Source organism: Canis aureus, chromosome 7 (genome assembly GCF_053574225.1).
Source record: "Canis aureus isolate CA01 chromosome 7, VMU_Caureus_v.1.0, whole genome shotgun sequence".
NCBI lineage: Eukaryota > Metazoa > Chordata > Mammalia > Carnivora > Canidae > Canis > Canis aureus.
The window spans coordinates 14,565,984-14,577,197 of NC_135617.1; the positions used below are offsets into that span (position 1 = coordinate 14,565,984).

Below are 11,214 nucleotides of genomic sequence, written 5' to 3' on the forward strand. Positions count from 1 at the left end.
AACTTTGTATTAATATGCTACATTTTAAAATATTCAGCTTCATTTCTCTTGGCTTTCAATGGCTAGAGACCATGCTAAGTCTCTGGTACATCTTCCATGTGGTTCCCCAGGCTTGGGTATTCATTCCACTTTCAGTTTCTACTGTGAGGTCACCTTGACCCTGCAGGGGTGTGAGGTTGCCCAAGATAGATTCTCTGACTTTAAACCTAACATCTATACCACACGGGAATTGAGAGAGACAAGAGTCCAACTAGATTTGCTGTCTGGCTACACTATTCTGTTAGACTATCACAAATAGGTAGAGGGCACCCTTCATGAAGTCCCAGATAAAAAGCTGAATATATCACCTCCAACGTTGGTATTCTCTCAAATTTCTAATAACATCATCTGTACTCTGGCTGACCATATGGAACAGAGAGTTGTCTCCTTTCTCTGTCTCTTTCTCACCACCCCTTAGGTCCAAGAGGAGACCCTTTCCCACATTCTCTTCCTGCTTACTCTTATACCATTCTTTATACCACTCTAAAATTCTATGTTCAAGTTCTCTAAGCCTAGCACGTATGTGTGTGGGGGGGGGGGGGGCTTTCTATTTCTTCTCTCTCTCTCTCCCCCCTCCCATCTTCATCTCCCTCTACCCCCAATCTCTCTCTCTCTCTCCCCCACCCAGCCCCCTATATCACTCTTTCAATAACTAATATCTAGCATTCTTCTGTATTGCATCATCCTCTCCTGTTATGGACGGGTAAATTTCATGGCTTAGGCTAAAAAGGGAATGGAACAAGAAAATAATTTAAGTAGAAAGTTTAAATTATTCATTTTACATTTGCAAAAATGCTATCTCTTTTATATCAGCTTGGAATTGCCATCTTCAATCTTAACTCTAGGTATTTGCCTTAAGATCAAGATCCCCTTTCATCTTCTTCAAGAGCTCCAAGCAGTGAGCATCACTCCCCAGAAATAAAATCCCTTTCCCCTATCTAGTATAAAAGATCACGAAGACCAATGCCCCAAACTACAAAGAACATACATATCAACTAAATGAAAAGTGAAAAATATTCTATAAAATAGGAGTGTAGGTCACTGGTAAGTGGTTCTATTCATTAGAAAAAGAAATACTAGGCACATGACTGAAACATTACACAATACTACAGCAATTAACTCAGGCCTCAAATTTTTACACAGGGCCTAGAAATCTCACCTAATTCTGACTTACCCTATCCTCAGAAATAATTTAGTATTTCCCCCCGCTTTAGGTGAACCATTAAGATAATTATGGAAGATACTCTCAAAGGCTGGTATGTGGAAGTCATTATTTAAAACACATCTCTTGGGCAGCCCCGGTAGCACAGCGGTTTAGCGCCGCTTGCAGCCCGGGGTGTGATCCTGGAGACCCGGGATTGAGTCCCGCATTGGGCTCCCTGCATGGAGCCTGCTTCTCCTTCTGCCTGTGTGTCTGCCTCTCTCTCTCTCTGTCTCTCATGAATAAATAAATAAAATATTTTTAAAAAATAAAAATAAAACACGTCTCTTTATTTTCTGACAATCTAGGATACTCTTACCCCTCCCAAATGTATTCAAATCTGTGCTAAGAGCTTTTTCACACATTACAATCCAGCTATCACTTTCATAATTTTTTCTGCTGAGAATTGCCTAGAAATAGATTAGCCAGACTATAGGTGTGAAAACCTAAGAAATGTGAGAAAAGTGAGATTTAATATTAAAGCAGTGAAACTTTTATTCTCCATTCTTTGAGAGTGTGTGTGTGTGTGTGTGTTAGTGCATGTGCAAGTGTGCTCCTCTGCGTACATGGGAGTCCCTTTGTGTGGATTCTTATTCTTGCCTGAGATGGTAACAAAAGTAACAAGTTTTCCAGTTGCATTTAAAAAAAAAAGGTCCACAATAACAAGTTTGGATATGCATAGCAAGAAAGGCTATAGTTAAATAGTTAAAGGCTATAGTTAAATGTTAACAAAGTAAGTATATGATGAGAGATAGTTGTTGCCTCCACTTCCCACATTTGCTGTCATGTTATACTAAATCATTTATTTTTTTAAACATTGGTTTGAGAAATTCCAGAATAAAAGCTGCCACTGAAGTCTTCAAATGCTGATTTATGTTATTTATGAGGACGGTCCAGGTAGCGTGACTTAAGGTTGGGGTTGTATTAGCTTTTCAGGATTACTTGCTAAAAGCAGGATATGGAAGTTTATTCCTACTGAATTATAGCAAGGAAGCTGGCAATGTATAATGCAGTTGTGGAGATTATGAGAGCAGAAATCCTCGTTTTACAGACCTCAGTGTATCTCAAGGCAATGTTTTTCAAACTTCAGATAATGACCCATTATGGGTTCTGAAATCAAGTGAGGGGGTCAGGACTATATTTTTTAAAACAAATAAAATAGAATACAAAATATTAGAACACAGCCCTTTCAACAAAGCCATTGTTTCATGTACACATATATGCATATGTATGTAAATATACGCACACCTATATGTTTATATTTATTTCACGAGTGGTGAAGTAAAATATGTTCCTTACTGTATTTTCCATATGTCTTTCCAAAAAAGCTTAGAAAATGTTATTCTAAAATATCTATCACAAGACCCTATACACAGAGAGTATGGCACAGTGGGAACTCAGGCACATGCCCACACATACACGTGCTCAACTAATGGCAACTATTTCTGTCTCCTTACGTCTTTCTCTGAGGGGGATGGCATTTTATTAACAAAGCACTTCCCCGCACCATTTGCTCACAGAAAGATGAGCTTCTGAAAAACTGGAAACAAGGAGAATGAAATGGCTCTGTGGAATGAAGGGCTGTTGGAGTGCCAGGTCACAACCCAGAAATGGAAGGATCCAAAGAAAACAGGAGAGATGTCAGGGGAAGAACAGCACAGTAGCAGGTAGGGGGTCTGTGAAGAAAGATTACCTAGGGAAAATGAGTGAGCAAAGGACAGTGTGTTTAGTGTTCAATTTCAAAATGAGCTTCTTTGTGACTGTGCGCTCAGACATCCTGCTCTGAACTGCCTCAGTGACTTCAAAACCCCCCAATAAAGTCAGCTCCAGACACAGCTTTGAGTAGGCAGTATTTTCAAGTTTAAAGAACTGACTCAGGAATGGATGTGAGATGTCCTCTTCCCAATGTGCTAGAAGGAGTGACTCTTGGATTTCATCATTATGCAAACATTTATTGAGTGGAAGGGAAAACAGGATGAAGACTAATGGCCCTGACACTCTGTTCTGTCACCCTAGCGAGGATAGCTAATGTCTATGACTCGATCAGCAGTGAAACCCATGAGGTAGCTTTCCTGGCCTCTGACTGCGACTTACTGAGAACCTTTTCAAGATAACATGCTGCACAGATTCAGAACACAGAAACCACAATCTAATACCACACAGACTGCATCTAGCCACCTGCCTCCTTTTCTGCCCAGCCTTGTGACCCATTCTGAACACAGCAGACTGCCCTGCATACCTACCACCCACTAAAGTGTTGAGTGCTCTTTCTGGAATATGGCTCAGAAGCTGGCCTCTTCTTTCAGCAGAGAATGACAATGAAAGAATGACACCTTGTGCATTTGCATGTAGCTAAGCCTCATATTTAATGAGAAACAATAGAATCATAAAATGCTAACTTCGTTTTTACATCTTAATTTATTCATCTACCACGTAAAAGGACATGAATAACAAACTCCAAATTATTCAGAAACTTCATTTTCACCAGCTGCCACCTTTTCCTCCTACCTTCCCCTCCACTTAACCCACAAACTCTACTAGTTAGGGGCAGCAAAACAGAAATGAGTTGGTCTCATCTCCTTTTATAGCCAATATCATCATGTGAAGAAAATTGGGAAAAGCTGCAAAATGATTAAATGAAAATGTGGGAGGAAAAAAAAAAAAAGGACTTAAAAGGTCAAACTGAAATCCATTCTAGAATAACCAGGAATTTTCCCAGGTGGAAAAGTACACTAAAGGAAATTTAGATGTGAGTAAATCCAAGTACACTTGTTTGTACGCCTGCAAGTGAAAGGCACTGCACTGCAGTGTGCAAAAATTGTGTTAAGTGTAGCTCTGAAACAGTTTCCATAACCAAGGTGCACACAGAATAGCTGATGGCATGAGACAGGACATGAAAAGATAACAAACAATATTTAAAAACAATGAACAAAGGTTCTTTTAGATAATAAACATCACAGAAGTTGAGAAAGTAGAAAATCAGAAAGGGATCTAATCTGATCAGCGAAACATAAAGACAAATTTCAAATGTTCTGAGATGCCACCTAGCTTGTTCACAGACACCAGCCACCACCATATATGGGGCACACTATCATCAGGACACTCTAGTGACAGCTCAGAAGTATCCCTCTAAACCTCCCATCCCTGAACTGGTGCACACCACTTGAATCTGTTATGGGATTCCATATCAACAATGAGAGAAGGCAAAGAGTAAGTCAAGGAAGGAAGAACATTTCTCAGAAGGATCTGAGAATTAAACCTGAACTATCCTGTGAAAGAGAGGTTGGATGAGGGGTTGAGAGCAGAAAAGAGACTCAGAGGAGAAAGTTGACGCTAGATTCTGAGTTACAGAGGGGAGTAGAGCTGCTGGCAGGAAAAGAAATAGCTGTGTTGCCCCATGGTCCCCACTGCCTTAGTTCACTTTACAAAACCCACATTCCCTGGGAATGGGAGAGGGGGGATGGCAGCTTCATGCTGTAGGGAAAAGCAATGGGCCTCAGAGACAGAAATAGTCTTGAATCTCTCCTCTGCCACTCACTAAATAGTTATAGCTGGCTCTGCAGTTTCTTAAAGTTCAGAGTCCAATCTCTGGGGCTTGCACCACCTTCTTTCATTGTTGCTTCCCCCGCTACTCTCTTATTTGTGCTCTCTCTGCTACACTGGTTCACCATCCACTAACTTGCTTTCATCAAAGATACTTCTTTGGTGTCTTTCATGTCCCCTCCCAGGGAAGGCTGAATTTTGGAAGCAGAACCCCAGAGTCACAGAAAGTGAGGGAAGAAGTGGATCTTAATGATCATCTGGTCCAACACCTGTAGTCTACAGGCAAGAAACCTGAGGCTCTAAGAGCCTTGCCAGAAGTCACCAAGTATAAGAGCTGCAGGTGCTCAATCCAGGGCTCTTGCCACTGTGTCACACTCCTGCCAGATTTCAGGTGAATCATGTTACAGAATTAGACCCAAACTTGGGGCACAACTGAAAGACAAACTCCAAATCCAAAAGGACAGCTGGGTCATTTCTAAGGCAGATGCTCATTCTGAAAACAAAGTGTTGATTTTGACACTGTAGAATGCTCGGGGTTTGCATCTACACTGGGAAGCAGAAAGTGTGGAGCGCATCCTTCACCACAATAAATGGGCACAGAGCGCCATCTGCTGGATGTCTGGACTTTAGGCTACCTGCCACAATTCAGAAAGATGCTTTAAACAGCTCATTTTTTTTTAAATTACTATTATTGAAGTACAATTGACATAAAATGGTATGTTCGTTTCAAGTGTACAACACATTGATTTGACAATTCTATACATTACTCAGTGCTCACCATGATTGACTATATCCCCTGTGCTGCACTTTTCATCTCTCTGACATTTTCTAACTAGACTTTTATACCTCTTAATCCCCTTCATCTATTTCACCCACTTTCCCCACTCATCTCGCCTCTGGCAACTCCACTTTGTCTTTGTATGTAAGAGTCTATTTGGTTTTCCTGCTTGTTCATTTCCTTTATTTTTAGATTCCACATGTAAGTGAAATCATATAGTATTTGTCCTTCTCTGTCTGACTTCTTTTACTTAAAGCAGTTCATTTCTTGTTGGCCACAACCACAAACACAAAGAAATACTTATTTCCTCTTTTAAAAAATGTACACTGATTTCTTTTCCCCCTTAATATATCATGGTGATCTTTGTTAATAAAATGGATTGAGTGTATGTTTTCAATCTAAGCTTCTAAAAAATTGTATTATGAAACCTTCCAAGCATACACAAAAGAAGAGAGAATGGTACAACAATTTCCCATATACCTTTCCCTCATATTTAAAAATTGTCACAATTTTGCCACATTTGCTCCTCTATCTTTTATCTTTTTATCTTTGCTGAAGTAATTAAGGCAAATATCAAGTATTCAAACTTCAGCATTTTTTTTAAGATTTTATTTACTTACTTGACAGAGAGAGAGAAAAAGTGCAAGAGCAAGAGCACAGGCAAGCCAAAGGAGAGGGAGACGCAGAGCCCCAGCTGAGCAAAGAGCCGGATGTGGGGCTCAATCCCAGGACTCCCGGATCATGACCCAAGCTGAAGGCAGACGCTTAACCAACTGAGCCACCCAGGTGCCCCCAAACTTCAGTATTGATCTCTTTTAAAAATGAGACATTTTTTTCTCCTAAACACAGTATCACTATTACATCTGACAAAATTATTAGTAATCCTTTATTATTTGCTAATGCCCAATTCACAGATTTCCCTGGTGGTCTAAAAAAAGTGTACCACTGATTTGTTCTAATTAAAATCGCAACAAGGATATGATCCAATTAAATACATTTAAAATCTGAGTTCAGGGGATCCCTGGGTGGCTCAGCGGTTTAGCGCCTGCCTTTGGCCCAGGGCGCGATCCTGGAGTTCCGGGATCGAGTTCCACGTCGGGCTCCCTGCATGGAGCCTGCTTCTCCCTCTGCCTGTGTCTCTGCCTTTCTCTGTCTCTATCGTAAATAAATAAATAAATAAATCTTTTAAAAAAATAAAAATAAAAAATAAATAAAATCTGAGTTCATATACATCTAAAAAAAAGAGAGGGAAAGTCTGCCGCTCCTAGAAAGAAGGAAAGAAGTAAAGGAGGGAGGGAGGAAAGGAAAGAAGGAAGGATGGATGAAGGCAATGAGAGAGATAAGGAGGGAAGGAACCGACCATTTCTTATTAGACTACATTAACTAAGCCATAGACTCCTTACTTTGAAAATGGGCAACTAAAGGAAAGAATTAAATACATACCCTGCCTTTCATGAATGAACTGTACTTCAGTATAAATGGAGCTTTATTTGATAAAGGACATTCTTCTTTACAGAAGAGTACCATCTAATAAAGGTGGAAGAAATGACAGAGTGAAAAAACTCCATTTTGGGTTGCCTGGGTGACTCAGTGGTTGAACATCTGCCTTTGGCTCAGGTAGTGATCCTGGGGTTTTGGGACTGAGTCCCCCACTCCTGTGGGGAGCCTGCTTCTCCCTCTGCCTGTGTCTCTGCCTCCCTCTCTGTGTCTCTCATGAGTAAATAAAATCTTGGAAAAAAAGAAAGGAAATCTCCATTTTACCATGAGAGAAAAGTTGATGGGGAATTTGACCGAAGAGTGATCAGGCTGTCGTCCCCTACTCCTACTCAGCAAAAGGACTATCACGAAAGGTTTGTTTACCTGGGTTGCTTTTTAAGCATATAGTCTGCTCATTGTCTGTCTTTTTCAGTTTTATACTTAGACCTCTATTTCTTATTTTACATTATACAGTATCTAACAACCCCCCCTCCATAAATTATTCTTCTTCCTATTTTTCTCCCCATTTCTATCTCCTGATTTGGTTAATTATCATTTTCTTTCTTCTGAAGAATATCTTGATAGCTTTAAGTAAAATGTCTATTTTTTTGAAGGCAAGATTTACTGAATTCAGCTGAGACCAGGAAATTGTCTTACTTATACTTTTTCCATCTTCTTCCCAATGGGTATATGTTGTCCTCTATTTGGTAAGGTTTTAAATTTTATAATGGAAAATTTAAAATACATCCAAAAAAAAAAAAAGACTAGATTAATGAACCTCATATACCCCTCCCCCAACTTCAACTATTACTGACAAACCCATGGCTGCCCTTGTTTCATCTGTTTCCACCTATACCCACTTACCCCCACCTCTCACAGCAAGACACTGGCTTAATCCAGATCTCAGACCATTTCATTTCTTTGGCTAAATTATTACTCACTGATGGCACACCAAGCATGCTTCTCCTCTCCAGCCAGCAGGGGCTCCAGCATGGTGGACTCCAGTGGTTATCCTCTCTGCAGGGAGGGGATCATAGAGATAGTGAGAAGGCATTCTACCTCTGTGAAATTGTTTCATTTCTAAGCTGCCTACACCCTGCTTTCTGCCTTTTGTCAAACTGAGGATTATTAATGGGATTATCTAGAATTTTGGTCATCTTTTTCCCTATAATGGTTGCGAGAAAGAGGAGTTGGGAGCTGCATGGAAATTTGCTAATTCTCAGAAAACTTGGTCCTACTCTTTCACAGCCACCAGCCTGTTCCTCCCTTCGATTGCTATTGGTAGGATTGCCAGAAAAATACAGTATAATTATTTTCCCAAATATTGGGGAAATTTTTTTAAATAAAAAAAATGTTATCATTTTATCATTTACCTGACATTCAAATTTAATGGGGCATCCTATATTATTGTTTGCTAAATCTAAAAATCTTAGCTACTAGAGCAATTCGCTGGCTTCACCTTCAGTGTGTTTGCTTGGTTGGTGGGTTGATATATCCACGTATTATTTCAACTGCTGGGTTTGCTGGCAGGAAGGTTTCAAGGTCAGGCTTTACTCTGCCATCTTACAATCTTACACTGGAGACTCTAGCATTTCATTAAACGTTAAAATGATTCATTCAATTTGAATATGTTTAATTTTATGTCATGTTTAATACATCAAATACACTTAGGAAAAGCATATGCATGACTTTTGAGTTTGTGTTTCTCTTTGCTAGAAATGTAATCAACATTTAGGTATATTAGAAAAAAGCTAAATAAATAATGTCCCATCTTGTGGCCAGTGCACCAGGCATATTGTGAATGGTATTTTTTATGGATTTTGTTTCCATTTTTAAAAAAATTTTTTTTAAATATTTTTAAATATAAACATATTCGATAGAGAGCACAAGCAGGGAGAGTGGCAGGCAGAAGGAGAAGCAGACTCCCCACTGAGCAGGGAGCCAATGCAGGGCGGGATCCCAGGACCCTGGCATCACGACCTAAGCCGAAGGCAGACACTTAACCAACTGAGCCATCCAGGCACCTTTATGTTTCCATTTTTGTTATTTTTTGACAAAGGTATTCCTAAAGTTCTTCATCACCTCTAAAGTTTCATGTGGTCAAGCAGTTACTTCCCAGGGGTGCCTGTGTGGTGAAGTCGGTTAAACAACTGAGTCTGATTTTGACTCAGGTCAGGATCTCAGAGTGAAATCGAACTCTGCATGGGCTCCATGTTCAGCGCAGAGTCTGCTTGCGATGATCTTTCCCACTCTCTCTCTTTCTCTAAAATAAAAAAAATCCAAAAAAAAAAAAAAGGTTACTTACCATTGGAAACCCCAATCTGAGCTCTGAAACTTTTCCCTGTCACAGAGAGTGGGATTTTGATCAATAACTAATCATAGATAAGCGACAAACTCGTATTTGGGGTTGTTTGTCTAAAGGTACAAGGACTGCTAAGGAACAAACAAGTCCCTTTTAGGTTTTTTTTGTTTTGTTTTGTTTTTGTTTTTTTTAAAGATTTTATTTATTTATTTTTCCATGAGAGACACAGAGAGATGCACAGAGAAAGGCAGAGACACGGGCAGAGGGAAAAGCAGGCTCCCTGCAAGGGAGCCCGATGCGGGACTCGATCCCGGGTCTCCAGGATCACGCCTTGGGCCGAAGGCGGGCGCCAAACCGCTGAGCCCCCCAGGGATCCCCAACAAGTCCCTTTCTGGTGTTGTGCACGCTATTTGCTGAATGACGGACGGGCTGAACACAACACCACAGAATCTAGTTTGTCCACACAGCCGAGAGATATATTACAATGATTTCTAAGAGGGTCAGGGAATTAGCTTTGACGTCCCGCAGCCAGAAGCAACGCAACCGGTCTCACCCCCAGACGCAGCCACTGCAGCAGAAACCCCACTGCTCCCACCACTTGCCTTGAGTTACCCACGAAGCTTCGATCTCGACCTGTCTCTGAAGGCTTCCACGAATCCCCCACAACGGCTCTGTGCCAGTCTGGGGGAGGCGGTCATGGAGGGGACGTGCCTCGAGTCGACCTGCAAGCCGGACCACAGCAAGAAACAGGAAGCTCCTCGCCACCCCACCCCCTGCCCGGTCCTGGAGTGTCCGTTGTGCCCACCATTTTCACAGTAGAAATTATTTTCAAGGACCGGGCCTTGGGGCAGCAATGTGGTGCTGCGACCATCTAGACGGTATAAGGCAACTGAACCTTGTGACGGCTGCTGGGTAAACTTTTAAGATTCTGGTGGGCGGGGGATCCCTGGGTGGCGCAGAGGTTTGGCACCTGCCTTTGGCCCAGGGCGCGATCCTGGAGGCCCCGGATCGAATCCCACGTTGGGCTCCCTGCATGGAGCCTGCTTCTCCCTCTGCCTGTGTCTCTGCCTCTCTCTCTCTCTCTCTCTCTCTATCATAAATAAATAAAAATAAAAAAAAAAAAAAAAAGATTCTGGTGGGCGGGTGTGGAGACCTACTCCTCTAGCGACAGAGGCCAAGCCTCCCGCATAAGTGCCCTGGCTTGTTAAAGCTGTCACCTACCCTTCTGGAGTGCTCGCTCGCTCACTCTCTTCGGCCCCCTCCCTGACCTCCGTGCCAGGCGCCGCCAACTTTCAGATGCCACCGGGGAAACTCCCAAGCTTACAAGACACAAGCGCCCCCGACCCGGCGGGGGAAAAGCAAATCCTCACCCACTCCTTTCAAATCTCGCACTCCTTTCAAAATCTCGCCCACCTTTGACCCCTTTTCAAATCTCGCGCAGGCGCATTAGCTGGGCGGGAGTTACTCGCGCGCACGCTAGAGCGGGGGATGCTGGGAAGCGTCGTCGTTCAGTGGCGCCTCGCGAAGCTGAAGTAGCGCGAAGTGGAGAGACGCCCAAACGGTTAGTGTATTCGAACGCTTTGAGGGAGCATGAGCGGCGGTTATTTTACCGCCATTGCTCGTTCAGCATCCGTTGGCCCTTTTGTCTTCCCTAACGGAAGCACGTTTTGCTCAAGTATATACCCTCCTCCCCATGCCAAGCGCGTGATTCAGCAGAACTTGTCTTTAGCTGCAAGGATGCCTCTGAGCCGATCGTGGTACCCCTTTTGCTAATCAGTGAGCCAAGAACCCAGATTTATTTCAAAAAGCCGATAGTATTCTAGAAATTGCTAGAGGTCGCGGATGAGCCTTTAAACTGAGCTGACGGAATTCGAC

At 42.1% G+C, this 11,214-nt stretch overlaps 1 long non-coding RNA gene across 1 annotated transcript in view; it reads right to left on the bottom strand.

Annotated features, from left to right (window-relative positions):
- The window catches only part of LOC144317077 (uncharacterized), a 60,994-nt gene extending 50,248 nt beyond the window's left edge, over positions 1 to 10,746 (bottom strand). The window contains exons 1-2 of the long non-coding RNA XR_013382956.1: positions 10,561 to 10,746; positions 7,979 to 8,054 (exon numbers count right to left, since the gene is read on the bottom strand). This is a non-coding gene — a long non-coding RNA (uncharacterized LOC144317077). The remainder of the gene's footprint in view (positions 1 to 7,978; positions 8,055 to 10,560) is intronic.
- Between the last annotated feature and the right edge of the window lie 468 nt (positions 10,747 to 11,214).